This window comes from Pongo pygmaeus, chromosome 4, assembly GCF_028885625.2.
Source record: "Pongo pygmaeus isolate AG05252 chromosome 4, NHGRI_mPonPyg2-v2.0_pri, whole genome shotgun sequence".
Classification (NCBI taxonomy): Eukaryota; Metazoa; Chordata; class Mammalia; order Primates; family Hominidae; genus Pongo; species Pongo pygmaeus.
The window spans coordinates 144,289,108-144,314,666 of NC_072377.2; the positions used below are offsets into that span (position 1 = coordinate 144,289,108).

Here is a 25,559-nt window from a genome sequence, read left to right on the forward strand (position 1 = left end):
GTATTTTTTAGTAGAGACGGGGTTTCACCATGTTGGTCAGGCTGGTCTGGAACTCCTGACCTCGTGATCCGCCCACCTCGGCCTCCCAAAGTGCCAGGATTACGGGCGTGAGCCACCGCGCCAGGCCCCTGGAAAGGCTTTCTATTTGCAATTTAGAGTAAGCACCGCTTTCCTCGGGGTCCGCAGGGCACAGGGGAGGGACGGGGCCTGATTGGGTAGTGATGTTGCTGTGTCCACCATGGGAGTGCGGTGCTTGTGGATGTGTGCACATGGGGGCGTGGACTTTGTGCCTGGACATCACCAGGAGCCCAGATCATGATTTGACCTCTATCGAGACCGTACTGTGCCGCCCCGCTCCTGCCTGCAGTGCCATTGGCCGCCCCAGCCAAGGTTGTTTCCGGCGCCCACCACCAGCCTGGGATCAGCAAGACGGATCTGGAACCCATACCGAGGAGGTGAGGCTAGACTCCGAGAAGGACAGCCAACACTTCGAAGGTTTGGAGACAAGGGCTTGCGGAATTGAGGTCAGATTACTCCACACCCGATCTTTGCAAGGCAGCAGGGGACGCAGGAGTGTTGGGGGCACTGTCTCAGGGAGTGGCGGGGGCTGCTGCAGTACCTGGGAGGGCCGCGCGGGGGCGGGCGAGGACGCCGAGCTATGAGAGGAGGGAGAGCGCGCGAGGCCGAGTGGGGAGCTTGGAGCAGCGGGAAGGTCGGGGGCGCCCATCTGCGGCGCTCTCGGTTTGGCTCAGTTTCTGCCTACAAGTGTCTGTGCATGTGAGGAGAAAATAAAGTCATGAGCTCATCACCATCCCAGTGGCGTCTCATTTAATCGTCATACGAACATCCTCACAGGCCCAGAGATGTAGAGCCACTTACCCAAGATCACTCAGCTGGGGAATTCAGACCAGGCCCGCCTGACTCCCCAGCCTGTGCGCTACCCAGTGCCCCACCCTAAATGAACTCATCTGCAGGGGAGGGAGTTTCTTCGCCTGTCTTCTCCTTCTCCTTTCTTCTTCCTTTTTTTTTTTTTTTTTTTTTGAGAGAGAGAGCCTCACTCTTATCGCCCAGGCTGGAGTGCAATGGCACGATCTCAGCTCACTGCAACCTCCGTCTCTGAGGTTCAAGCGATTCTCCTGCCTCAGCCTCCCTAGTCGCTGGAATTACAGGCATGCGCCACTACGCCCTGCTAATTTTTGTATTTTTAGTAGAGACGAGGTTTCACTATGTTGGTCAGGCTGGTCTCAAACTCCTGACTTCAGGTGATCCACCTGCTTCGATCTCCCAAAATGCTGGGATTACAGGCGTGAGCCACTGCGTCCGGCCTCTTCAGCTGTCTTCTGACCTCACTTTGCCCCCACCACACTCTGCCTCATCAGAGAATACTCCCCCTCCAAGACCCCTCTCCAAGGTCCCTGAGGAGGGGTTCAGGGGCCCTGGGGAGAGCTCAGATATATACCCCATCACCATGGTAACGATACTGGCAGGATAACATCCAGTCTCCTTCCTGACCTCCTGCCGCTGAGGGCTGGGGAGGGGTATCCAGGGAGCCTGGCTGAGCCCCTGGCCTGCTTCTGGGACCCCTGCCACCTCTGCTGAATCTCCTCTGGGCATCAGGCGCAAGTCCCAAGGGCTGTAAGCTGGGATACAACCAGGGTCCCCCTAAAAAACCCAGCAGCCTCCCTCCCCCAAGTGCATGACTGGCAGTTTGGCCTGCCCTGGAGGAAAAATCATGGGTAATTTCAGCTGAGAACATTGAGCAGAAGGGCATCTTGAGGCCCAGAGAGGAGCAGGGAATTATCTAGGATCCTGCAGCAAGGCAGGCGCTGTGGCTTTGTTTTTGTCCAGAAACGGCTGGATGACCCCAGAAAAAGAAGTCAATAAGATATGTACCCAGAGGTTGGAGATTGAGGGGCCATAAGGCCAGTTTTCTGAACTCCTCCAGGAAGTCCTCCCTGACCATCCCCTCTATTCACCAATGTTAGACATGGTCACAGAGCTCCCTTGACACCTTGCTAAGGTCATTCTGAGCGCTTTTTTTTTTTTTTTTTCCAGATAGGGTCTTGTTCTACCACCGAGGCTGGAGTGCAGTGGCATGATCAAGGCTCACTGCAGCCTCAAATTCCTGGGCTCAAGTGATCCTCCTTCCTCAGCCTCCTGAGTAGCTGGTGAGCTTCATTAAGGCACCTCAAAGAACCACAGTCCATTCTCCTGGCCAGACTATAAATCCCCTCTCTAACCCTCCTGACAATGGGCTGCCCATCTTGCTTGCACACCTTATGTGATGGGGAGATCGCTGCCTTAAGAGGCATGCAGTTTCCACTGTAGGACAGTTTCTTCTAGTGAGACCAAGCTGGCCTTCTTGTGCTGTCCAGCTGTTGGAACTAGCTCACTCTGTGGAGCACAGAACAAGTGACTCCATCTGCTGCACACAGGCCCCAGATGGCTGCAGAGAGGTCTGTGTCCTCCCACCCCCATTCCAGCCTTTTCTCCAGCTTAAGTGGTGCCAGTTCCCTATAAACAACCTTTTCAGCACTTCATCTCCTGGGCCACCCTCCACTGGGTATACCCTAATTGGTACTGGCCCCTTCTGTAGTGACTTTTTCTCAATACACAAGAAAATATGTGTTTGTTATAGAGAAAGTAGAAAATATGCACAAGGGAAAAATATCCCCAATCCCACCACCCAGAGACAACCTCTTTTAGCTTCTTGGGCCCTCTTGTTGCAAACGGATGCCAATGTGTGCATTAAAGTGAGAGGCAAAAGCAAGATTATTTCAAAGCTGGTGGGAGGGAGGCCTTGTAGGAGAGAAAGGCAATGTCTGCCTAACTTAGTAGCTTGAAGGTCATTTGGTTGTAAGACAGGTTTGCTCGGGAAGACTGAGGATTGGGGCAAAGAGAATAAAATAATTTTGATGATAAAGAAAAATTTAGTTTCCAAAGGCCATGCTAGAAATGTGGGGAGCAGCCTGCGTGCTGTGGCTCATGCCCTTAATCCCAGCACTTTGGGAGGCCGACGTGGGTGGAGTGCTTGAGCTCAGGAGTTAGAGATGAGCCTGGGCAACATGGCCAGACCTCATCTCTACAAAAATACAAAAATTAGCCGCATGTGGTGGCACACACCTGTGTTCCCAGCTACCTGGGAGGCTGAGGTGGGAGGATCGCTTGAGCTCAGGAGGTTGAGACTACAGTGAGCCATGATAGCCCCACTGTACTCCAGCCTGGGTGACAGAGGGAGATCCTGTCTCAAAAACAGACAAATAAGAAATGTGGGAGCATTTTGCTGAAGCACTGCCCTCCTGACAGGCTCCCAACAACCATTCCCTCTCAGTCTCCACCACCTTCCTCCTCCTAGAGCCTGGGAGCAAGGCAAACCCAGGCCCCCATAGGCAGGGCCTCTTTCAGAAAGAAGCAGCGAGGGCTTCAGTGCTGGCCCCCTAGGAAATTCCCACACAAGGTCCAGTTATGCCTTCACTGCAAATGTCAGTCAAAGTTGTATGCCCAATTAGTGGCACTCGAGGTGTGAAGGAATAAGTGTGGTTCCCAAGGGACAGTGCAGGGGGAAATGGGACAGTGCCCAAGAGGTACAAGGCAGATGGGAAGTGGAGAACGTCATGAAAATAGGAAAACAGCTAGTCACAATAAGGAGACATTAAGGCCCCCCAAGAACTGTAAGCCTTGGGACAGGGGGTGGTACACTGAGTAGCCCATGTCATGGGATGGGGTCTGTAGTCAAGAGAAGAGTGACTCCAGAGGCTCTGCTTCCTTCTTAACTGTATAGATAGAGAATGGCTTTCCATTTCAGCAAATATTTGTGATACATCATTTTAATGACATAATACTCCAGTGCATAAAGACACCACAATTTCTTTAACGAATACCCTATTTTAGGACATTTAAGTTGTTTACAACTTTTTGCCATTATAATCAATATTGTAATGAACATCCTTGTAGCTATATCTTTGCCCACATCCATCTTTATTTTCTTAGGATAAATCCCTAGCAATGAGGGTCAGGTGTGGTGGCTTACGCCTGTAATACTAGCACTTTGGGAGGCCAAGGATCGCTTGAGCCCAGGAGTTTGAGATCAGCCTGGCAACTTGACAAAAGCCCATCTCTCCAAAAAAAAATGCAAAAAATTAGCTGGGTGTGGTGGCACATGCCTATAGTCGCAGCTACTTGGGGGGCTGAGGTGGGAGGATCGCTTGAATCCAGGATGTCGAGGCTGCAGTGAGCCATGATAGCACCCTTGCACTCCAGCCTGGGTGACAGAGCGAGCCGATGACTCAAAAAAAGAAAAAAAAAAAAAAGAAAGAAAAAATTGGGTTAAAGGACGAAACATTTTTAAGGCTTTTGGTGCATGTTGACAAATTGCTTCCCAAAAGGTGGCACTGCATTTGCCTTCTAAATGCTGACAGCTGTGGGCCTGTGCTGATTTCCCCAGGACTTAGCCATCAGTTGTTTTTTATTTATTATTATTTTTTATTTCCATAGGTTATTGGGGAACAGGTGGTGTTTCGTTACATGAGTCAGTTCTTTAGTGGTGATTGTGAGATTTTGGTGCACCATCACCTGAGCAGTGTACACTGCACCCAATTTGTAGTCTTTCGGCTGTCTTCTCCACATTTTATTGTTAAAATTTCAAACATACAAAAAGGTTGAACAAATTTTACAGTGAACACCTAGGTAGCCACCCGCCCCGGGTTTTCTAATTTACTTTAGTGCCATCTTTGTCTTGTCATTGTCTATGCATCCCTCCTCCATCCATCAAGTCATCTTTTTTGAGTGTATATTAGAGCAAGTTACAGCTATCAGTACACTTTGATTATCTATGCATCCCTCCTCCATCCATCAAGTCATCTTTTTTGAGTGTATATTAGAGCAAGTTACAGCTATCAGTACACTTTGACCCCCTTCAACATGTTTATTATGACCCCACTTCAACATGTTTATTATGAACTAGAGTTCAATGCTTGTGTATGGTTCTTTGTTCTGTGAAGGCAAAGTTTTTTATACAATGAAATGCACAAATCTTAAGTATACCATTTATTGAGTTTTAACAAATGCATATATTTATATAAGCCCAACTCTATCAAGATATGGAATATTTCCATCACTCCAAAAAGTTTCCTAGTTTCCCGGTTGCCCCCATTGTTCTGATTTCTTTCCACCATAGCTTAGTTTTGCTCATTCTAGAATGTCATAATCATCGAATCATGCAGTATCTACTCTTTTTACCTGGCTGGTTTCATTCAGCATAATGTTCTGGAGCTTCATCCTATTGTTGCAAATATCAGTAGTTTGTTCCTTTTTATTGTTGAGTAGGATTCCATTGTATGGATGTGTAATAGTTTGTTAATCCATTTGCTTCTTGACAGACACCTGGGCTGTTTCTAGTTTGGAACCATTGTAAATAAAGCTGCTATGAAACTGTTGTACAATCTTTGTGTGAATATATGTTTTCATTTTTTCTTGGGGACTCGAGTGGAAATGCTGCGTCATAGGGTGGGCATATGTTTAGTTGTCTAAGAAACTGCTTGACCTATTTACAAAGCAGTTCTACCATTTTATACTCCCAACAACATTTTACACTCTACCCTTGAGTTCTCAGCTCAGAACACAATGGGGTTGTCACCTCCTCGGTGTCAGATGCTGCACCTTGGTGGATACCAGTGAAGGTCGCAGTGACAGGGTTGGCTGCAGTTGACCTGGCAATCAGCTGTACACCGCAGGCTGTTTCTCATGGACAGATGAATGGATGGATGCTCAACCAGCTCTCCCTGACCCTGAACTTGTATAACTGCTTTGTTGGAACCCGAATGTTGTCTTTTTTCATTTGTCCTCATTAAATTTCTTTTTTCTTTTTTTGTTTTTTTTTTGAGACATTGTCTCGCTCTATTGCCCAGGATGGAGTGCAGTGGCGTGATCTTGGCTCACTGCAACCTCTGCCTCCTGGGTTCAAGCGATTCTCCTGCCTCAGCCTCCCAAGTAGCTGGGATTACAGGTGCGCAGCACCATGCCCGACTAATTTTCGTATTTTTAGTAAAGACAGGGTTTCACCATGTTGGCCAGACTGGTCTTGAACTCCTGGTCTCAAATGATCCACCAGCCTCGGCCTCCCAAAGCGCTGGGATTACAGGTGTGAGCCATCATGCCTGCTGTCCTCATTAAATTCCATCTTGTTGGTTTTGAATTCGGCCTCCAGCCAGTCCTGTTAATGATGAGAGTAGCAAACTCTCATACATGCGCCATGTCCAGACCCTTGGTTAACTCATTCAGGCTTTGGGAGAATCCTGTGAGGGAGCTACCATTATCCCCACCATTTTAGAGATGAGGAAATTGAGGCACAAAGAAGAGGTTAAGTAACTTGCCCAAGTTGACTCAGTCATAAATGGTGAGATTAGAACCCAGGTAGTTCAGATCGTGGTCTTAACTATTCACTCTGTTGCCTCTTTTCAGCTTCGAATGCCACCCCCTTTCATCTTCCAGTCTCTGAAAACACATTGAGCATGCCTCTAATTCTTCATTCAAATTATTGGTTAACAAAACAAAACAAAACAAAAACCCCATGGACCAGAGAAGTCCAGGGCCAAGGATGGAGCCTCTAGAGATCTCCTTTTGCACGGGCCTTATTCTATTTGTCCAGAATTCTTGACAGTGATTACTTGACCAGCTGCAAGGTTATAAAACTGGGATCCAGCTGTGGCTCTTCACCATAGTCTCAGGACAGCATTCATCACATCTCTCTCTCTCTCTCTCTTTTTTTTTTTTCTGAGACGGAGTCTTGCTTTGTCACCCAGGCTGGAGTGCAGTGGTGCAATCTCGGCCCACTGCAAGCTCCACCTCCCGGGTTCACGCCATTCTCCTGCCTCAGCCTCCTGAGTAGCTGGGACTACAGGTGCCCGCCACCACGCCCAGCTAATTTTTTGTATTTTTAGTAGAGATGGGATTTCACTGTGTTAGCCAGAGTGGTCTCGATCTCCTGACCTTGTGATCTGCCTGTCTTGGCCTCCCAAAGTGCTGGGATTACAGGTGTGAGCCATGGCGCCTGGCCTTTTTTTTTTTTTTTGAGATGGACTCTCACTCTGTCACCCAGGCTGGAGTGCAATGGTGCAGTCTCGGCTCACTGCAACCTCCGCCTCCTGGGTTCAAGTGATTCTCCTGCCTCAGCCTCCTGAGTAACTGGGATTACAGGCACACGCCACGACGCCCGGCTAATTTTTGTATTTTTGGCAGAGATGGGGTTTCACCATGTTGGGCAGGCTGGTCTCGAACTCCTGACCTCAGGTGATCTGCCTGCTTCGGCCTCCCAAAATGCTGGGATTACAAGTTTGAGCCATTGTGCCTGGCCTCATCACATATCTCTCTGAAATTGTACACACACACAGCATTTCATATCATAATTGCCTGCCTGGATTTACCTGCCCAGGGGCCCGAGAAAACAAAGGGACCAGAAGGTGGGGCGGGGGCAGTACTTATTTGAGCCCATGTAGGCTCCCAGTGGCCCTTCACAGGGCCTTTCATAGGCCCTAGGTTTCAGCCCAGTATCTAGCATGTATTAGGTGCTCAATAAATGCTTGTTATCTAGTTTTTTTTTTGTTTGTTTATTTGTTTGTCTTTGAGACGGAGTTTCACTCTTGTTGCCCAGGCTGGAGTGCAATGGCACAATCTCGGCTCACTGTAAACTCCGCCTCCTGGGTTCAAGTGATTCTCCTGCCTCAGCCTCCCAAGTAGCTGGAATTACAGGTGCCCACCACCATGCCCTGCTAATTTTTGTATTTTTAGTAGAGATGACGTTTTGCCATGTTGGCCAGGCTGGTCTCAAACTCCTGACCTCAGGTGATCCGCCCATTTTGGCCTCCCAGAGTGCTGGGATTACAGGTGTGAGCCACTGTGCTGGGCCTGACTAGTTTTTTTTTTTTTTCAGACAGAGTCTCACTCCATAGCCCAGGCTGGAGTGCAGTGGCGTGATCTCCGCTCACTGCAACCTCCGCCTCCCGGGTTCAAGCAATTCTCCTGCCTCAGCCTCCCAAGTAGCTGGGACTACAGGCGCATGCCACTACGCCCGGCTCATTTTTTGTATTTTAGTATAGACAGGGTTTCACCATGTTGTCCAGGCTGGTCTCGAACTCCTGAGCTCAGGCAATCCTCCCACCTCGGCCTCCCAAAGTGCTGGGATTACAGGCATGAGCCACTGCACCCAGCCCTGACTAGTTTTTGAAGGTCACTTGGCTTTATTTTATTTTTTACTGTGGTAGAATAGCAGAAGATTTACCACTTTAACCATTTTTAAGTGTACAATTCAGTAACATTAGGTACCCTCAAAATGTCATATAATCATCACTAGTATGTAGTATATTTCCAGAACTTTTTCATCGTCACAAACAAAAACTCCATCCATTAGATGAGAACTCACCACTGCTCTCCCTCCAGCTTCTGGTCATGTCTATTCTACTTTCCGTCTTTATGATTTGCCTTGTCTAGATATTTCATATAAATTGGAATCACACAGTATTTGTCCTTTTGTGTCTGAGTTATTTCACTTAGCCTAACATTTTCAAGATTAATCTGGCTGGGCACAGTCACACCTGTAATCCCAGCACTTTGGGAGGTGGAGGTGGGAGGATCACTTGAGCCCAGGAGTTCAAGGTCAGCTTGGTCAACATAGTAAGACCCTCGTCTCTACAAAAATTAAAAAAAAAAAAAATTAGCTGGGCAGGGTGGTGCATACCTGTGGTCTCAGCCACTTGCGAGGCTGAGGCAGAAGGATCGCTTGAGCCCAGGAGTTGAAGGCTACAATGAGCTATGATTGCACACTGGACTCCAGCCTGGACGACAGAACAAGACCCTGTCTCAAAACAGATTCGTCCATGTTGTAGCAGGCATCAGGGTTTCCTTTCTTTTTAAGGCTGATGTTCCATTGTATGGATGTAGCACATATTGTTAATCCATTCACCTGTCGATGGACACCAGGTTGTTTCCACCTCTTGGCCATCATGAGTAGTGCTGCTCTGAAGTTTATGAATTGTAGACAGGGTCTTGCTGTGTTGCCCAGGCTGCTTGTTAACTGTTATTTCATAACCCTGCTGTTGGGTTCTCCCCAGTCTTTTCCACGAAAACGGCTCTTGTCAAGGTCCCCAGTGGCCTCCATGCTACTAACGCCAAGGGAGATTTTCAGCTCTTGTTTCACTTGATTTCATCGGCAGCATCTGACTCACTCAGTCTCATTTCTCCTTGATATTGTCTCTTTGTTTGGCTTACAGGATTTCTTGCTTTTCCTCTGCCTCTCTGCACAGATGCTTTTTCTCAGTCCTTCTTCTTGTTTCTCCCCTTTCCCCTTTCTCCTTCTGCTAGCTTTTTTTTTTTTTTAGACATGGTCTTGTTCTGTCACCCATGCTGGAGTGCAGTGGCATCATCTCGGCTCACTGCAGCGACCTCCTGGGTTCAAGTGATCCTCCCACCCTAGCCTCCCAAGTAGCTGGAACTACAGGCACGCACCACCACACTGGCTAATTTTTGTATTTTTTGCAGAGAGGGGTTTTGCCATGTTGCCCAGGCTGGTCTTGAACTCCTGACCTCAAGCGATCCACCTGCCTCTGCCTCCCAAAGTGGTGGGATTACAGGTGTGAGCCATTGTGCTGGCCTCCCCCAGCTCTTAATGTGGGAGGGCCTCAGGGGTCCATTCTTGGTCCTGTGACACGCCCCTCCCCGACTCCTGTGGTGACCTCACCCACTCATCCCCAATGTGTATCTCCACCTAGACTTTTCTGTCTGCCACTCTGACATCTCTGCTTAGATCACTAATTGACATCTCGATGGCCTCCTAACTGGGTTCGGCCCTGATGTCTCCAATCTATCTCCAACACAGCAGCCAGAGGGATCCTTTAAAAATATAAGTCAGATCAAATCAGTTCTCTGGCCCAAAACTTTGGTGGCTCCTGATGTCACTTAGAGTCAAAGCCAAAGTCCTCATCATGGCCTACAAGGCCCTCCATCATCTGGCCCCTGCTGCCTCCCTGCTCTCACCTCCCACATCCTTCCCTGTTCCCTTTGCTCCTTGCTGGTCCATGAACATGCCCAGCATATTCCCACCCCAGGGCCTTTGCACTGGCTTTTCTTCCTTCCTGGAAATCTCTCCTGCCATATGTCTACATGACAAATTCCCCCCTTGTTTTTTTGAGGCGGAGTCTTGCTCTGTTGCCCAGGCTGCAGTGCAATGGCGTGATCTGGCTCACTGCAACCTCCACCTCCTGGGTTCAAATGATTTTCCTGCCTCAGCCTCCTGAGTAGCTGGGATTACAGGCGCGTACCACCACGCCTGGCTAATTTTTTTTTTTTTGTATTTTTAGTAGAGACAGGGTTTTAGCATGTTGGCCAGGCTGGTCTCAAACTCCTGACCTCAGGTGATCTGCCCACTTCAGTCTCCCAAAGTGCTGGGATTACAGGCATGAGCCACCTCGCCCAGCCTACCTCTTTCTTGTCTTTTGTTCAACTTTATCCTTTCAAAGTGCCTACTGATAACACTCTATTTAAAGCTGGAACACCTCTCACCCTGTCTATCCTTCTCATCCCCTTTCTTTGTCTTCTCCTCTCCTCTCCTCTCCTTTCCTCTCCTCCCTTCCTCCCTTCCTTCCTTCGTTTCTTTCTTTGTTGCCTTTTTTTTTTTTTTCAGGGTCTGCTCTGTTGCCCAGGCTGGAGTGCAGTGGTGCTATCTCGGCTTACTGCAACCTCTGCCTCCTGGGTTTAAGCAATCCTCCTGCCTCAGCCTCCCTAGTAGCTGGAACTATAGGCACGCACCACCATGCCTGGCTAATTTTCGTATTTTTAATAGAGACGGGGTGTCACTATGTTGGCCAGGCTGGTCTTGAACTTCTGACCTCAGGCAATCTGCCTGCTTTGGCATCCCAAAGTGCTGGGATTACAGGTGTGGGCCACCGTGCCCAGCCCTCATCGCCTTCCTGATGGCCTGTTTTCCCTGTGGTGCTCGTCACTGTCTATAATATTATATACTTCACTTACTTATTATGTTTGTTTCTTCTCTCCTCCCACCCCCATTGGAAGCATGATTCAGGAGGGCAAGAATTTTTTTTTGTTTACTGATATGGCTCACCTAGAATAGTGCTTGGTACATGTAGGGACTCAATATATATTTGTTGAATGAATCAATGAAGGAAGTATGATAATGTGGGAAGGGGTCTCCAATCTAAAAATGGGTTAGATGCTGGGTGCAGTGGCTCACGCCTATAATCCCAGCACTCTGGAAGGCTGAGGTGGGAAGATCACTTGAGGTCAGAAGTTTGAGACCAGCCTGGGCAATGCAGGGAGACCTTGTGTCTACAAAAAATTAAAAAATTAGCCAGGAGTGGTGGCATACACCCGTGGTCCCAGCTACTTGAGAGGCTGAGGCAGGAGGATCCCTTGAACCCAGGAGTTTGAGGTTACAGTGAGCTGTGAGCACACCACTGCACTGTAGCCTGGGTGACAGAGTGAGACCCTGTCTCAAAATAAATAAATAGCCTGGGCGCTGTGGCTCACGCCTGTCGTCCCAGCTCTTTTGGAGGCTGAGGCAGGAGGATCTCTTGAGCCCAGAAGTTTGAGATCGGCCTGCGCAACATAGCGAAACCCCGTCTCTACAAAAGATACAAAAATTAGCCAGGTGTGGTGGCAGGTGCCTGCAGTCCCAGCTACACAGGAGGTGGGGAGGTGGGAGGATCACCTGAGCCCAGGAGGTTGAGAATGCAGTGAACAAAGATCGCTGCCACTGCACTCCAGCCTGGGGGACAGAGCAAGACCCTGCTTCGCTTTATTAAAAATAAATACATAGCTAAATAAATACATTTTTAAAATGGGTTAGGGTCAAGAAAAGGTGGCTTTCTGGTATGCCCAGGTGTCATGGACATTAGAGCTGTTTGCTGTGCAGCAGCTGTCCCCATTCTCCTGAAACATTCCCCCATTTTCCTTTGGGACAAATCCCCACCCACCATCAGTCAGTCCATGTGGTGGATCACCTGAGGCTGACTCCAGGCTTCACTTCAAAGGGGCAATGACTCTTGGTGACTCAGTGATTGGTTCAGGGCTGGGAGCATTTCACATTTCACCATGTTGCCCAGGCTGGGCCGATGAGACTGAGTCCTGAGACTTCCGCTTGTACTGCACTGTTGGGAAGGGGACGGCTTCTTCCCTCAAAGTTGGACGTAAGCTCAGACCTGCCTTAGCCATCTTGACACCTGTTTGGAAGAGCCTGCCTGGAAATGAAGGCAATGCAGAAGAACACTGGGCTACAGATGTGGAGAAAGATCACATTTGAGACTCTTCTGTACTGCCTGACCTACTCCTGAACTTGACTTTCCATTTAGAGAAGCCCCTTTTCACAAGTCAGTTTGAGTTGGGATTCTGTCACTCGCACAACCACTTACAGTACACCTCCACGAAGATCCGAACTGGGGAGTGAGGAGGGGCTGGTTGGGGCCTGGGGGGTGTGTGGGGTGTGTGGCCCCAGTGGTCATCCCAAGTAAGAGAGGCTGAGCACATGGAGGGCACTCACTTAGCAGTGCTAGATGGAGGTGGCATGAAAACAGATTGCCTTGGCCTTGTCCTAGAAGCGCTCTCAAGCTGTCAGCGGAGAAGGTCATGGGCATGAACAGGGCAAACAAGACCAAGGGCTCCTACCATGCCTGAGCTGCAGGCTAAGCTGAGATGGATTCTGCCCCTCCACTCCACCCCCACGCCCCAGTGCAACAGAAAGCCCAGTTCCAGCACAGAGGAAGGAGGGCCTGGGCTCTGCCACTTACTAGGGGTGCTCTGGGGTAAGCCACTGAACTTTCTGAGCTAGTGTCCTCATAGGTAAAATGGCAATCATGTCCACTTCATAGGAGTGCTGTAAGGGTGAAATGAAGTCATGCGTGCCAAGAACTCAGCACGAGCCTGGCTCACAGAACACTCTCAGCAGCAGTCAGCTGCCACAACCAGCGTTTATTGGTGTTCTCTCCCAGCTAGGGAAGTCCGCCTGGTTCCGCGGGTGCAGTTTCCATAAACACCAGCAGGTGGCGCCCCGACCCCAAAAGAGCCCCCGTCGCTGGCCTTCCTAAGGCCGGGAGGGGCTGGGCGGGGCGGCCTCTGGGATCTCGGCCAGTTAGACCCGCGACCTTTTCCGCTGCCCGGGGACCCGTATGTGCACTCCCCTCAATTCTCTGTGGTCTCTGGCACAAGGAAGAGTGGGTCTGGGTCACCATGGGATAGTTGGGGAGCCTGTTTTCCATCCGTGTTGTGTAACGGCACGGCCTTCGGAGACAGCCTGGGCAAAGTTGAGGAAATACCCGGGTTGGAGCGGCTAGGAGACTTCCAGAACGGGCGGGATCCCGACGCGGAGGCTGATTTTTGAGTGCCTGCGGCTGAACTCGGGGCGCTGCTGGGCCTGGTGCTGCGGCAGGGGGATGGCCCATATGACCTGTATTCGCTTCCTTTCGGAGTGCGGGCGAGCGGGGCTGCGCTTCGCCGAGGACTCCGGGCACTGCTGGGCACTGGGACGCGGGGACTCTGGAACTTCTGCGTCTGGCCAGCAGAGGGAGGCGGAGAGCCCGCCCTCCGCGCCCCCACGAACCCGTGCCCAGGCCTGGCCCAGCTCCCCCAGCCCGAGCTCGCCCTGCGGGAACCTTCCCGGCTTGGCCGCTCCTCCCTGGGCAGGACTCGACATGCCCTGTGTCCCTTCATTCTGGAAAAAGTCTTGCCCTCCTCTCCCCGCCCCGCTTCTTGGAGGAGCGCGTGGGTTAAGGGGAGGGTCAGTTTCAACCTGAACTCAACCCTAACCGCGCCGCGCGCCCCGCTCCTTGGGCCTCAGTGCGGGTGATGGCACGGACTGGCCACTCTAATTCTAGCAGCTGAGAATTCCTGGGACAGGATGGGGTGACCTCCACTAGGGTAGAGACTGGGGGGGCACAAGGGGCTTCTCCTCCTAACCCCCATCAACCCAGGCCTGGACGGTCAGCTGGACCTCCGGAAGCGCGGGCTGCCCACCCCATACCACCACGGCCAGTTCCCGGGACTCTCCTGGACAGGCTCCCAGAGGCCCACAAAGGCCCTTAGATGCCGTTCTGGGCCAGGCTCTGCCTGTGCCCTGGGCCGGCGGCCGGCTGGCTCTCGGCACTGCAAGTCCCTGGCACTCCTGTGGGGCTTTGTCCACCAGCCCTGGCCCCATGCTGGCCGGGCCTCGTCTGCTGGGGGAGGGATTGCACAGGCAGCTCGCAGAGCTTGGACAGTCTCCCTTTCTCCAGCCCGTGGCCTTGCTCTCCTCCAGGTGACTGGCCCCTTACCTCAGCCTTGCTGGCCCCCACGGCCAGGGCTGTCCAGTGAGCAAAGAGTGTGAGTCCTCCCCACGCTCCCTCCTGGCTAACATGGGAGTGGTGGGTCACGTTGTCTTCTGCAGACCAGACCCGGGGCTCCAGGGATCCTCCCCAGGCCTCCGTGGCTCCGTGCCCCGGCTCCTGACTGCACGGTTTCCCTACTGTGGGCCTGTCAGGGTTGTGACCCAGGCATGCGTTTGTCCCTGGCCACTCACTCTTTCATTCATTCTTTGGTTCATCACTCTTTGGATACCACCTTCAAGCAGGCCCTGGGCTCAGGGAGGAGCTGGGGACTGAGAGGGAGTGTGCAGGGTCCTTGCCCTCATGGAGTGTCCAGTCCAGACAGTCACGACACAGTGTGACATGTGCTGTGATAGAGGCAGACCTGCCCGGCCTGGGGGCACCTCCTCAGAGAGGCCTTCCCTAAACACCTGGCTGAAGTAGCCCTACCCACCAGCCAGCTGCAGTCACACACCAGGTTTTGTTTGTTTGTGTGTTTCAAAGCCCTTCTAATATTTACAGCTGACTTCTTCCTCTATTAAGGAAAGATCGTTAGAGCCTGGGAGGTCAAGGCTGTAGTGAGCTGAGATCATGCCCCTGCACTCCAGCCTGGGTATTCCTGTCTCTAAAAGAAAAACAAAAAAAAAAAACAAAACAAAACAAAAACAAAAAGAAACCCACTCAACAAACTAGGAATAGTGGGCACTCATTATATGAGTGCTTCAGTAAATGCCCACTGGGTGCCAGGCACTGTTCCAGCCCCCTGGGAATCTACAAGGGAGAGAGGAAAATTCTTACCCTCATGGAGCCTATGGCCTAGTGATGGCAGCGGTGGTGGGGACACAGACCATTCCCAGAAAGGACAAACATATGGTATATACATATGTGTTATGGAGGAAAAGAAGGCGGGGAGATGGGAGATGTGGATGAAGGAGGGGTAGTATTTTAGTAGAGTGGTCAGAAAAGGTGACGTTGGAACAGAGAGCTGAAGGAAGTGAGGGGTGGGTGGTGCAGATACCTGGGGGAGGAGTGTTTTAAGCAGAGAGCAGCACGGGCAGGCGCTGAGGTGGGAGTGTGCCTGGTGCTTTTGAGGAACAGGGAGGGAACCGGTGTGTCTGCAGGAGAATGAGGTCAGAGGAGTGGTGGGGGCCAGATCTTATGGGATTTTGTGGCCTGTGTAAAGACTTGGTTTGAGTCTTGGCGCGGTGGCTCATGCCTGTAATCCCAGCACTTTGGGAGGCTGAGGCAGGAGGATCACTTGAGCCCAGGAATTCGAGACCAGGCTGGCCTTGTGGTCGTGATGTTTACGGCAAAGAGGAAGAGGAGGTCAGTGTGGGTTGGGTTAAGATGGAACTGCTCTTTGGATATCCTAGTGGCAACTTCAGGTCAGCACTTGGATGTTGGGGTCTGACCTCAGGTGGAAAGGTCCAGGTTGAAGAATCACACACCGAGAAGCTTCAGGGTTTAGCTGGGCTTTGAAGCTGGGCTGGGGTCATCATGGGAAAGAGTGAGATGGAGAAGACCGAGGACTGAGCCCTGGGAGCTCTGGCATTGGAGGTCAGAGAGGGGCGGAGAAACCAGCAAAGGAAGATGAGAAGGTGCAGCCAGAGAGGCAGGAGAAAAACATGACAGTGAGGAGTCCTGGAAGTCAAGGGAAGAAAGTATGTCAAGGAGGAAGCGGGGATGAACGGTGTCAGATGCTGTCAGGAAGCTAAGACCAGGCCTGTGAATGGACTTTTGGATTTAGCATCATGGCAGTCACTGAGGACTAGGCCACAGTCTAGCACCATGTACAAACTTTAGAAAATGGTGGCCATGGCCGGGTGCTGTGGTTCATGCTCGTAATCCCAGCACTTTGGGAGGCTGAGGTGGGTGTCCTGAGGTCAGGTGTTCGAGACCAGCCTGGCCAACATGATGAAACCCTGTCTCTACTAAAAATACAAAAAATTAGCTGGGTGTGGTGGTTGGGTGCGGGGGGTGGGGGGCGCCTATAATCCCAGCTACTCGGGAGACCGAAGCAGGAAAATCGCTTGAACCCAGGAGGTGGGGGTGCAGTGAACCGAGATTGCACCATTGCACTACAGCCTGGCAACAAAAGTGAAACTCCATCTCAAAAAAAAAGAAAAGAAAATGGTGGCCATTCCAGGTGGACCTGGCTATACAGGCACACAGAAGGTGGATACCTTGCTGTAAAGAAAAAGGCACCCTGCACAGTGGCTCACACCTGTAATCCTAGCACTTTGGGAAGCCAAGGCAGGAGGATTGCTTGAGCCCAGGAAGTCAAGACCAGCCTGGGCAACATGGCGAAACTCCATCTCTACAAAAAATATAAAAATTAGCTGGGTATAGTGGTGCATGCCTATAGCCCTAGCTACTGGGGAGACTGAGATGGGAGGATCGCTTGAGCCTGGGAAGTCAAGGCTGCACTGATCTGAGATCATGCCACTGCACTCCAGCCTGGGTATTCCCGTCTCTAAAAGAAAAACAAAAAACAAAACAAAAACAAAAACAAAAAGAAACCCACTCAACAAACTAGGGATAGAAGGGAATGAACTCAACATGATAAAGGGCATTTATGAAAAACCCACAGCTAACACTGTACTCACGGTTGCAGCGAGCCATGATTGTGCCACTGCACTACGCTGGCCTGAGACCTTCTCTCAAAAAAAAAAAAAAAAAAAGAGAGAAAGAAAAAGGCACCTCTTCATCTCTTCCCCTGACAGACACAACCTTGCATCAGGACACACAACATGGTGAAAGGAGAGCAGGTTGGGTTTTAGCTACCTCTCCATCCTTCATGTACCCCAGCACCCTTGTGCAGTGCCCAGCCTGCACATCTGTACTCAGCAACTGTGTTGATGACTTTGATGAGTGGTGTCAGTGGACTGTACAGGGAGATAAGAGCTAGACTGGAGTTCCTTTGAGAGACAGGAATTGGAGACAGCCAGCATGGACAACTTTTTCAAGGAGCTTTGCTGTAATAGGTAAAGAGAAATGGGATGGTAGCTGGGGAGTGGAGAGGAATTAGCCAAATGAGGGTGTGTGAAGGGGAAGGCATCCCAGGCAGAGAGCCTGCCTAAGCAAAGGGAGGTCACTAGAAATGGTTGAGGGGGAATGAGTGTGGGAAGGGTCCTAGGATATCAAATTTGAGGTGGGAAGTGTCAGGAGGGGACATAGAATAGGTGAATTGGGGCCTTCATCTTGGGGTTGTGGGGGTGCTGGGGACAGGGGCAGGTTACAACAGAGCTGTGAACACAGTAGGTGCTTATTGAGCTCTCTGGGATTGGCCTGGGGAATTCCTACCCAGGCGCCCCTCCTGGCCCTCAGGCTTCCAGCTGGAAGATGGGAGAACTGGGTGTTTTAGGGGCCCTCTGAGTCAAGCCTCTTCTGGGTTGGACCCAAATGAGTCCCTCCAATTGGTGGGTCCCTCTGTCCCTGCCCAAGGTGCTGACCATGCCCAATGCAGCTAGGCCCCTCCATAACTTTCATGCTCTCCTGGGGACCAGTCAAGGGCCAGGTGGTAAACCATGGGAAAAGGCCCCTCCATGTGCAAGGGTCTTTGGTTCAGCCTTGGCACTTGCTTCTTATGAGACCCCCTCAGGTGAGGAGGTGGGGTGGGGGAGGAAAGAGAGGTCACTTGGAGGAACAGGGAGAAGCTGCCCATTCTTCTTTCCCTTGAGGAATGGGGGAAACATAGTCTATTCTGGCTCCTGGGTAGGGGGATGTTGACCCTGCTGTCTTCCTTTCTCTTTTTCTTTTCCTTTTCTTTCTTTCTTTCTATTTTTCTTTTCCTTTTCTTTCTTTCTTTCTTTCTCTTTTTCTTTTCCTTTTCTTTCTTTCTTTCTCTTTTTCTTTTCCTTTTCTTTCTTTCTTTCTTTCTTTCTTTCTTTCTTTCTTTCTTTTTCTTTCTCTTTCTGTTCCTTCCTTCCTTCCTTCCTTTCTCTCTCCCTCCCTCTCTCCCTCCCTCCCTCCCTCTCTCTCTCTCTTTCTTTCTTTCTTTCTTTCTTTCTTCTTTCCTTCTTTTGACTGAGTCTTGCTCTGTTGCCCAGACTGGAATGTAATGGCACGATCTTGGCTCACTGCAACCTCTGCCTCCTGGGTTCCAGTGATTCTCTTCCCTCCGGAGTAGCTGGGATTACAGGTATGTGTCACCACACCCGGCTACTTTTTGTATTTTTAGTAAAGATGGGGGTTTCACTATGTTGGCCAGGCTGGTCTCGAGCTCTTGACCTCAAGTGATCCAGCCCGCTTTGGCCTCCCAAAGTGCTGGGATTACAGGCGTGAGCCACCATTCCCAGCCTGACCCTGCTGTCTTTCAGGAGGTGAAGGTAGCCAAAAGGAACAGTAACAATACTCCCCTCTCCAGTGTCCACGGCACCCAGAACACTCACACAGGCCTCACCTGTGGCCTCCAGGCAGCCCTCTGAGCCCTAGGGAGCTAGTTCCACTTGACGGAGGGGAAAGGAAGGTTCAGGAAAGGGTACAGCTGCCCATAGCCACACAGCTAGGAAGTGTGGGTTGGGGGGACTGGATTAGAACCCGGGTCTCCTTGCCCCTGCCACAGGCTCCCAGAGCTACAAAGGACAGGGGGCAGATCCAGGGGGCAGAGACCAGGTTCTGTGTGCCAGCCCAGCGCAAGTTAGCTGTAGAGACAGCTATGTCTACCTTTCCCCTTTCCCTGTTCTTTCCTTCCACACAATTTATTAAGCCATGCTGAGTGTTAGGTGCTGAGGATACACCGTGAACCCTTTCAAGGGGCTCAGAGTCCATCCGGTGGACAACAATTAAATAATGCATTCCATGAGTAAGTAATCATTACAGCCAGAACAGCCATGGCTCGTTGAGTGCACCTGTGTGCCAGGTCTTGAGCACATCAGCTCTTTCGGTCCCCATCCTAGCCCCACAAGAGGGCGCCTACTACCGTCCTCATTGGGCAGATGAGGAAGTAGGAGCCCAGAAAGGTGGTCCAGCTGTGACTTGAGGGCACGGGTGCCAAGGGTGGGGAGTGTGGTATCTAAGCCCTGCCACGAGCATTTCCCTCCACAGCCCCTGCTAGTCGCCACGCTTCTCTGCCTACTAGCGGAGGGCAGGGCGGTAGAATGCAGGACAGCAGGGAAGTCAAGCTCCCTCTGTGCCCTTTAAGATCCCGGGCACCTGCACAGAGAGTGGCTCCCTTGTTTCTGGGCTCTGTGGTAATGTCCTAGGGTTTGATGGGCAGTGAAGAATGTGGTCTGAGTGCTCTCTTAATTGACCAGCTGGGTTCACAGATTTAGATCTCCTGGGATCGTGAGCAAGTGACTTATGCTCTCCAAGTCTCAGTTTTCTCATATGTAAAACGGGTTGTAGGATTGTTTTGAGAATTAAATATGACAGTGAAGAGCACTTGGTAGATGCTTGGTTGTCAGAGGTGTCACCATGGTTGATGAAATCCCAGCTCCTGCTGTTGCCCAGCTTGAAGGGAGGGAGACTACGCACAGCTCAGATCCCACACCTCCAATTACTGCCACCCTAAGAGGTCAGCAAATCCTCTTCCTGCTCCCTAAGAAGAGTCCATGTCTGTGTGTTCACGGGTGGAAAGAAGGTCAGAGAAGACTTCATGGAGGAAGGGGCATTTAAGGAGGAATTGGAGGGTTCAGGAGGAGTTCACCGAGCACAGCAGGATCAAGGCCCCACAGGGCAGAGTGTGGATCATCTGCTGAGGTCTGGAGATGGAAGCTACTGGGTGTGGTGACCCCCCCAGGAGCTGGAGTAGGGGAGAGGGGTAGAAAGTGGCCTCCAGTGGCAGTGCCTGACTCTATCCTGATTTCCCTTCTCCCAGGCACTGGGCCTGCTCCCCACCCCCTCCTTAGATCCCTGTGGGTGGGGGCCCTTTAATGCCTCTCTGAGAGGCGGACTCTTACTCTGCAGGTGCCTCACAGCCAGGAAGTTCTTAATGTCTAGCCCAGGTACAGCCAGTCAACCTTCTTCTTCAGTTAGAGTCCTGGGCTGAGGGGGCAGCTTCAGGGCCTTGACTTGCTCTTGGGGAGACACCGTGGGACAGGTGCCTTGGGAGATGGTTTCCTCAGCCCAGGGCACCCTCTGTCTCTCTCTGTCTCCTTATATCTGCCCAAGGAGGCTTCCCCTTGACCTGGCACAGGGATGTGGATTCTTGGTTGGACCCACCCCTCACCTCCTGCCTCCCTCAGGGTCTTTCTCCTTTGTCTCTTTCTCCTCTCTCCTGCCTCCTTCCCTCCCACTCTGTCCCGAGGCTCCTTCTCACCCCACAGCCCAGGTCTCCGTCCCGTCTGACTCTAGGTCTCAGGGGCTCAGTCTCCCTCTCTGAGATCCTTCCCCTTGGCCCCCCCGCACTCCCTGCTCCTCCCTTGGCGGTCCCGGGGGCTGGCGTGTGTGTCGGGGGGCTGGGGGCAGGGGTCACTCCCTGAACAGACCGCGGGAGGAGGGCAAGGACCCGCCCCCTCCTTCACCTCCAGGGCCTGGCGGGTGCCGAGGGCTCAGGTTCTAGGCCGGAGGGTCCTGCCTGGGGGGCGGAGGTGGTCGGGTCTGGCCGAGGGTTCGAGGACGGCAGGGGCCTGGCGGGGCTAGGAGGGGGCAGAACCTCGGGTGCTCCCCTCCCCCCCTTTCTTAAAGGGCCCGCGCGGGGCAGAGGGGGACAGGGCGGGCCGCGCCCTCCCCTGCACGCTCGGGGTCCCGGGGCGAGCGCTGCGTGGCGGGCGGACAGGGCTGGGGGCCGCCCTTCCCTCCCGGCTCCGCGCCCGCTACTCGCGCGCCCGCAGTGCCCCCGCCCTTCCCGGCCCTTCGCGCTCCTCCCTCCTCCTCCTCCTCCAGCTCACGGCTCCGCTCCCTCCCTCCTGCCGTCCGTCCCCCTCGCTCAGCCTCTCCACATCGCGGCTCAGGCACCTGAAGGGACGCGGGCGGGCGCGGGCAGCTCCGACCGGCGGCGGCGGGGCGGGACGGGCAGCCTGGCGGCCTCCGATGGCCCCGCCGTGAGAGGCCGGACCCGCGGCGGGGACCAGCAGCGGTGAGTGGGGCCGCGGGGCTCCGGGACCCACCCCTCCCCGCTGGCGGCCAGGCCGGGGCGGGAGCGGCCGGGGAGGGGGCCGCGTGCGGGGTTGGGGGCGCCGCCCTCGCCCTCGGTGCCCACCCGGGTCCGCTAACAAAGCTACATTTCCAGATCAATTCCGCGGCGTCTGGAGCATCCGAAGGATACGGTTGTCATGGAGATGGGGCCGAGAGAGGAAGCCCGGGCTGGCCGGGTCTGGGCTGGGGAGAGGGGGCGTCGCGGGAAAGCCCGAGCCCAGCCTGAGAGAGGGTGGGGGCTGCCGGCCCGATTGTCTCCCGGCTCCACCACCCGCTACCCTCTCCCCGCTTTTGTATAATCTGGGGGTACGCGTGTGCGTGGGGGGTGCCAGTGGCAGCCTGGTGGCCAGGGATCGGGGCGTTGGGTACCGGGGCCTGCTGGCAGCCACCTTCACGAGGCTGCAGCTTTGAGGATTTATTTCTGTTTCCAGTTTCCCAACTTTGACAGCCCTGCTTGGCAGCCAGGCCTCCCCGGCTCTGCAGCTAGAGCGGGGGCTCGCACGGGGGCGTGGCAGGCAGGGCTGAGGAGGCACATAATGGCCGAGGCGGCAGCGGGAGGGAGGGGTCCCAGGAGCGGGCTGCTGGGGCTGGGTGCAGAGGGAGTCCAGACTGGGGGCAACCCAGCCCAGCCGGCCCCCTCCTCGGAGGAGGTATTCAGCTGTTCCTAGAGGATGCAGGGACTCCCTGGAATGATCACTGGGGGCATTGTTTTTGCATAGGCCCAGGGGGCCACTGTCTCAAGCCCACCCCTTTGTCTTGGGGCCATCTTGGGGGGTCCAGGAAGAGAACAGGGAGCAGAAGCAGCAGTCACAATGGAAGAGGGCCTAAGACTCCTGGCAGCCTGGGGATAAGCCAGGCTGAGCTTGATGGGATCAGGGAGAGGGCTCAGGGTTTGGCCAGGGCAGGTGGGCAGCCTGGGTCTGGACTTTCCTGGGTTCCCCAGTTCCTTTTTCTAGGTCCTACAACAGGAGCTGCTTAACGGTGGTTGGGGTGGGGGCGTTCACTGGGCTGGGACTGCCTCCAAACCCAAACCGTGGCCCAGGGCAGATGTAGTCATTCTCTCATTCTTCCACCCTCTCCCCAGGAGTTTAGGAACCTGTCTCCCAGGGAAGCTACAAGTTCTGGGGCCTGGGATCTCCGAATCAGTAAAATGTGCCTGCTGTCCTCCCAGCAGCCCCTTTCCCCAATATATGCTGGGAAGCAGGGGCTTTTGAGTGGTGCTACCAGCAGCCCCTTTCCCCAATATATGCTGGGAAGCAGGGGCTTTTGAGTGGTGCTACTGCAAAGTTTGGTCCTGGTGGAAACATAGCAGGTCCCTAGGGTTTGGCCAGAACCCCCAAAAGATTCCCACGCAGTGGGGTGAGTAGGTGGATATGGCCCAGCTAAAGGAGGATGACTGGGTTGTCCTTGGAAGTCCTCCCTCACTGGTGCCTCTTGCAAGGTTGAAGTCTCAATGCTTGGGTGAATTGCACCCTGCAGCCCAGGGATGCCCTCAGAGGCCTCCCTCCTGCAGCTTGTCCTGGCCTGACAACTATGGGGTGCACGCTCCACAAGCAGACCTGACCAATAGTGCCTCCCAGGGTCTTCCCTGAAGGGAGAGAGCAAAGAGAGCTGGAAAGAATGACTTCTTGCTCTAGACAGGACTGAGAGAGAGAGAGTGGCTGGGGGGTATTATCTCACCCAGCTTCCACATATGGAGCATATGTGCTAAGTACCCTCATAACAGTCTTTAGAGAGAGGCACTATCCTTATTCCCATTTTGTGGTAGAGTGGCTTGTTCAAAGTCACCTGGTTAGTAAGTGGCAGAGTGAGGATTTGTACTTGGCCAGACTGTCTGATACTCAGACCTGTGTCCCCATCCTCTCCTCTTCTTCCCTGGAGGCACAACTTAGGAGAGAGGTGGGAGGTGGGATAGAGTGCCTCTCCATCTGGGCAAGAGGGTGACCTTGGGAAAAACAAGCACTAAGCTGGAGTTTCCTAGGGAGGTGGGATCAAGGCATTCCCATTCCGGACGTTGGCTTGCAGGAGATCAACACTGCCTCTCACAACAGACGATGCTCTAGACCTCCTTTGCCAGATGGTCTTTTCCAGGAAAATCTGTTTTGAGCGGCATCTTATGTCTGAGGCTCCGTATTTAGACTGGCTCTCCAAACAGGAGGATACACTTAGGCTGTCGCCCCTTGAGGGGTGTTTGGGGGAGTTGGGTGGGCTTGGGGCCAGACCTGGCTCCTTGCCACAGCTCAATGGAGGGGGAGGGGCCCATGTTCTTGCCCCGGTCTCCCTGGGGCCAGCTTGTTTTCCTTGTCCCTCTAAGCCAGTTTGCCCACAGGTGAGTCTGTTTCCTCAGGGTCTGGCCCCCTTTTCAGGTGGTAAGCCACTTCAGCGCTGTGCCTGCCTGGCCTGGGCTGGCCTGTGGGCTGGCCCACAGCTCTACGTGCTCAGGTTTGTGGACTGCCCTGGGGAAGGAATGTCTTCTTCTCTGACTCCTGCCCCAAAATTCCAACCCCTGAGCTCCCCTCTTTGGAACGTCTCCCTCCACTCCCTTCCTTCTCCCACCTTACTTTTTATCTTGTCAAAGCTGATAGTACGGTGAACACCCACCTACATACCCTTCACCTAGAGACCTAGATTTGCCAATTGTTAACATTTTGCCACATTTGTTTCTCTCTCTCTCTCTCTCAACCTTTTGAAAGTAAGTTGCCAACATTATAACACTTCACTTCTAAATACTTCAGCATGAATTTCCTGAGACAGGGACATTTTTCTACAAAAATAATATATTGTTATCATACCCAAGAAGTTTAGTAATCATCCAGTTTAACCTAACATGTAGTCCATATTTAAATTTCTCTAGTTGTCTCAGTAAGGTCCTTTATAGCTGTTTTTTTTTTTAAATTTGATCATGGAACATACATTGCATTTAGTTATTATGGCTCTTTAGTGTTTCAATCTGGATGAATCCCTGGCTTTTTTGAAAATTTTTTTATGACATTGTCAATTTTGAAGGCTTGTGTTACATCTCACATCCTGGATTTGTCTTCTTTCTTGCTTGTGATTAGAGTCAAGTTAACCATTTTGGGGCAAGAATATCCCATAGATGATGTCATGTCCTTCTCAGTGCATGATATCGGGAGGCACCTGTTATTAGTTTGTCCTGTAGTAGGTGGCGGTAAGTTAGGTCACTTGGCTCAGGGGTCCCTGTATTTCAATTCTGTTCCTCCCGTTCCCTACCTCCAGAAGCTTCATATACCTGGTAATCTGCGCACCAGGTCAGCAAATCTGACTGAACCCCTACATCAGACCAGATGCTGGAGAATAGAGAAGCAGACAGAAACTTTCAGGGAGCTCAAAACCTCAGGACTGGGGGTGGGGGAGCCACAACTCAGACAGGTGTTGTTGGTGGGGGAGAGGGGAGGCCCAGAGAAAGTAGTGGGAGGCACAGCAAGGGGAGAGGGCGTGGAGGGCCAGGCAGGAAGGGAGGCCCAGGCCACAGCTAGCCTGGAATGTGGGCTGAGGGGTTGGCCTTTTCCCCAAGGGCACTTCAAAACCACTGAAGGGTTTTGAAGAGGGGATGATGAGGCAGTTTGCAGTGTTGGAAAGGCACTCTGAGGAGGATGGAGTGGGGCTGACTGGGCCAGCACGTGGGAAAGACACCAGCCAGGAGGCTGTGGCAGCGCCCAGCACAAGACAGGGGGGACAGGATTGGGGCTGCTGCTTGTGGCATATAGAGGGAGTGGAGTTGTGTGGTTTGGTGGCCCTGCTGGGAGGATGTTGCTGGGGGGGGATCAGAGAAGGGGATGGAGCTGGAAGAGATTTAGGAAGCAGAACGGACAGGCCCTTGTGTCTGACTAGAGATAGGGAGAGTGGGAAAGATGAGCTCATGCAGTGGCTTGGGAAGGGAGATGGAGGTTTTGAGTGTATGAGGTCTGAGGTGTTTTCCAGGCCAGAGGAATGGTGTGTGGGAAGCTCATTTGGTGGCCCCAACTGTGGCCCCCTTGCAGAAGCTCGTTTTGAGATGCGGGCAGAAAGAAGAGCCACACATAGCCCACTGCAGGGGATGGATGGTGGGCTTCAGGCACCAGCAGGGGAGGGGCCTGAGCAGGGCTAGGCCAGCTCAGATGGCAGCTGCCCCTGTGGAAGCCA

At 52.6% G+C, this 25,559-nt stretch overlaps 1 protein-coding gene across 2 annotated transcripts in view; it reads left to right on the forward strand.

Moving 5' to 3' along the window:
* The first annotated feature begins 21,184 nt into the window (after positions 1-21,184).
* The window catches only part of PSD2 (pleckstrin and Sec7 domain containing 2), a 48,755-nt gene continuing 44,380 nt past the window's right edge, over positions 21,185-25,559 (forward strand). For both annotated transcript variants that reach the window (XM_054488435.2, XM_054488434.2), the window contains exon 1: positions 21,185-21,357. The gene's annotated coding sequence lies outside the window, so the exon portion shown is untranslated. The remainder of the gene's footprint in view (positions 21,358-25,559) is intronic.